Genomic DNA, 3,950 nt, shown 5'->3' on the forward strand with positions numbered 1-3,950 from the left:
AGAGCTGGCCACACAGTGTGCAGACCGGATTGGTGGAAGGTCAAGGCGGGTCCAGGAGGCTGCGCTGGTTATGTGCCCGCGGGTGGCAGATCCAGCCCCTCGCCTCTTCTGTATTTCTGGGGCCACGGTTCCTGGGCGGCCTCGTCTTCCAGCTGGGCTTGCCCCGTGGGGAAAGACTGGAGCTGCTGTTTCTTCGCGGTGGGTCCTTGGCAGGCTGCTTTGCCTCCGCCTTGTCATTCCAGCTTGGATCACACGGTCCCTGTCCCTGTGGCGCTACCAGCCCATCTCCCACGGAGCAGGTCCCCTGAGGGTCCAGCTCCACTGCAGGGACCTGGACCCCCCCACGCTCTGCTCCCTGGGTCCCTCCAGCCCTAGGGTATGTGGCAGTAGGAAGCTGTCACCTCGCCGTCATTTGTTCTTCAAAACAGAAGAAACACGTATACCAGTGTCACCAACCCCCTGTACTGAGTTCCCTCCACGTGCTCACGGTGGTTTCTGTGTCCTGTCTGCACTGCGACCTATGCGAAGGCCAGTGAAATGGCCCAGGCGAGAGATGGTGACGGATGAAGGCAGAGAGGTGAACCAGCAGGAACCTGAACTTCAATGCACTCAGGAGAGAGACACAGAGAGGTGAGTTGGGGGACGGTCCCCAGGATGGCAGGACCTGCCAGCTCACAGAGATCATGAGCGCACCAGGGCACACGCATTCATCTGATTCCTGGGGTTTAGCTGACTGTCCATGATTGGTTTGTGACTTCATATCCGCAATTTCAACCTGAAGTCAAGGAACGTGTGTAAAATTTCTACTTTCAGCACCAAAAAGAGTTCTTCCCTCAATATCTAATTTTAACTGCTTTTACAAAAACAAAATAACGCTGCTCTATGTATCTTGAAATCACTGTGAGATCGTGATGAAATCAGGGTAGATCTTGGTGAGTCTCACATACTAAAGCAAGCTCATTCGCTACTGCAGAGAATAATCCGGTTTCCGCATCAGGGCGTTTAGAATTTGCAAGCGTCTCCCATGGTGGTAAAAAGTGTCAGTGTCACTGCTAGAGGTTAATTGGTTTCCTCCAAACTGCAACACGGAGATCACCTTTTTCTTTTGCAAAAGCATCGCACGACGTTCACAGCTGTAGCTGTCTCGTCGTCGTCTTCCCGGACCTAAACCTCTCTCTCGGAATGCCCGTTGGGTGTGGCTGCTCCACGTGTGTCCTGAGAGATCGATCACTAGTCATCTCCCTGGGTCCACAGGAGGAAGTCTGGATTACACAGTCCAGCAGTTGAAGCTTCTCACTATGAAACTCTAGCCCGGGTGGTTTCTCAAACAATTAAAAATAGAATCACCACATGACCCAAGAGCATGGTTCGTAGCAGCATTATTCACAGTAGCCAAAAGGTGGAAGCAAAGTGGATGTCCATAAACGTATGGATGGATAAACAAAATGCCTTAGAAAGGAAGGACATTCTGACACCTGCTACAACACGGATGACCCTGGAGGACCTTACGCTAAGTCAAATAAGCCGGTCACGACAGGACAAATAGTGGATGACTGCACTTACATGAGGCTCCTGGATCGAATCCACAGAGACAGACGGTAGAGCAGTGGTTGCCGGGGGCGGGGGAGAGGGCGGGGGAAGTGTTCCAGGAGCGAGAACCGAGTTTCAGTTTGGGAAGATGAAATAATTCTGGAGATGGGTCGTTCCACAAGGCGAAGGCACCTAATGCTACTGAGCTGTGTGCACTTAAATGTGGGGAAGGAGGCCAATTTTCTGTGATGTGCATTTTACCACAATGTAAAAAAAAAAAAAACAACAAGACTCCAGCCCAGCTTTCCAGCTCTGTTCCTTCCTCGGCTGTGAAACTGTCTCATGGGTGCCTGCCAAACATGCCCCGAGCCTCCGGACACCCGGTCCCGCCATGCCCTCCCGCACACAACTGCTCCACCGATCACAAAGAGGCCGGCTCAGCATGCAGCATGCACCCCCTGGCAGCCCCCAGGGACACCGCCTGACACAGGGCTTTCTCTACGCACTTGGGGTCCCCTGCCTTGTTTGACTACAGTTTGGGAACATAGCTTCTCTCCCCATCCCCCTAGCCAGGTGTGGAGTACTTTGAAGACTGGCTTGGTTCTGCCCCGATTCTGCCAGCCTAGATGTGGCACTGGATCCGGCACCTCACAGTGGAATCTGACAGGTGGGTGAGTGTTTTGGAGTCTCTCTCTCCAGGTAGCTGAACTGTGGTTGGTTTGGCCGAAAGAGGTTTTGGGGAGGTTATGAGCTTCCACCCAAATGTTTTCCTGCCTCCCCCCGCACTGCCCCAAGAGCCTTGCCTGCCTTCTCTTGCTCTGCAGGGAGGGGAGGCTGCCCCCTCCTCCTGTCTGTGGTCCACCGTCCACACAGCTGCCACAATGACCCTGCGAAGGGCAGTCGGCGCACGTCTGTTGAAAGCACAGATCAAACCACGCAACTCCGCTGAGAACCCGGCGGCAGCTCTCCACTCTCTGAGGGTGAAGGCTGGAGCCGATGCTCTGTCTCGTCTTTCCCTCTGGCCTCGCCGCCACCACTGTCCCGGGTGCTCCCGCTGCTCCAGGCATGCTGGTCCCCTTGCTGTGCCCGAGACAGCCAAGCATGCTCCCATCCTGGGGCTGCACGCCTCTGCCTCAAAAGGCCACTCCCAGATGCCACATCTCGCCCCTCCCTCGCTCCAGCTCTCTGCTCACCTGTCCCTGTCAGAGAGTCTCTCTCTGACCACTCTCCATGAAGCCAGCCCCCTGCCTGTGGTCCTCCTTATGTTGCGACAGCCCCTGACAGCACTTATCGGCGCCTGCCCCATTATCCGCAAATTTGTTTGTTTGTCGTCTGCCTTCCTCTACTCACAGACGTGTGCACTGAGAAGGCAGAACCTTGATCGGTTGTTCACTGTGCATCCTTAGCCTGGCATGATGTAGGTCCCCGGTACGTCGCTACTGGGTAGATGCAGCGTGGGTGGAGGGATGGGTGGATAGATGGATGGAGGGACAAACGAATGAATGAATCGATCAAAGAATGAACACCTGTGCAGAATGCACAGGTTGTCAGGTCCGGCCCAAGGGAGAATGCAGAATGCCACAGGAGGGGTCACCAACCTATAAAAGTGGAAAAGCGACACCACGTTCCTCTTTACTTTCCTTATCTCAACTCCATCTGACTTCAAGGAATTATTTCAACAATCCTCATGGCGACCATCACAAGATAAGCCCATATGTAATCACCGTGCACTCAGGGCCCTGTGCCAGAAGACCTGACGTAAGCCCGAGAAGAACTCCTGCTGGTTGGTGAATCTGCCAACTGCTCTCCATGTCCAGTCCTCCCCCTGGAAAGGTGATCTCGCCTTCTGTACCTGTGCTATCTGGACCTCAAGCCCAGCTTCTCCATGAGCCCAGACACGAAGCAGATGTGGCCTCATCCTTGGGACCCTCAGAGCGTTTGGTGCGTGCCCGCCCACCGCTCTTATGATCCATGGCCTTCTCCACCCTGTATTTTCCTCCCTGGTGAAAGGGAATGCTATGCTGAGTTAGGAGAAGACACGTAGATACATATGTGCCTGCAACTTCATGTGTGCAGGCGTACGTTATGTATATATGTATATATGCGCATGTACACATACATATGCATATTTGTACATATGTATACATATGTAGGTATATGTATATACAAATGTATGTGCACATATAGGTACATGCACGCATAGGTACGTAAGTATATATGTATGCACATATATAGGTATATGCACACATGCTTGTGCATATGTGCATATATATGTGTGTATACAGGCATATATGTGTATGTGTATATGCACACATATATGTATATGTAGGTATATGTATATGTGTATATATGACTATGTATATGCCCGTGTATATGTATATATAGTTATGTGTATATATGTGTACATATATGCATACATA

General features: G+C 52.2%; 1 protein-coding gene across 1 annotated transcript in view; it reads right to left on the reverse strand.

Moving 5' to 3' along the window:
* Nucleotides 1-3,950, reverse strand: part of STK32B (serine/threonine kinase 32B) — an 87,194-nt gene that overhangs the window by 69,362 nt on the left and 13,882 nt on the right. The window lies entirely within an intron of this gene.

The sequence above is a fragment of the Pteropus vampyrus genome, unplaced genomic scaffold, assembly GCF_000151845.1.
Source record: "Pteropus vampyrus isolate Shadow unplaced genomic scaffold, Pvam_2.0 Scaffold252, whole genome shotgun sequence".
NCBI classification, from domain to species: Eukaryota; Metazoa; Chordata; class Mammalia; order Chiroptera; family Pteropodidae; genus Pteropus; species Pteropus vampyrus.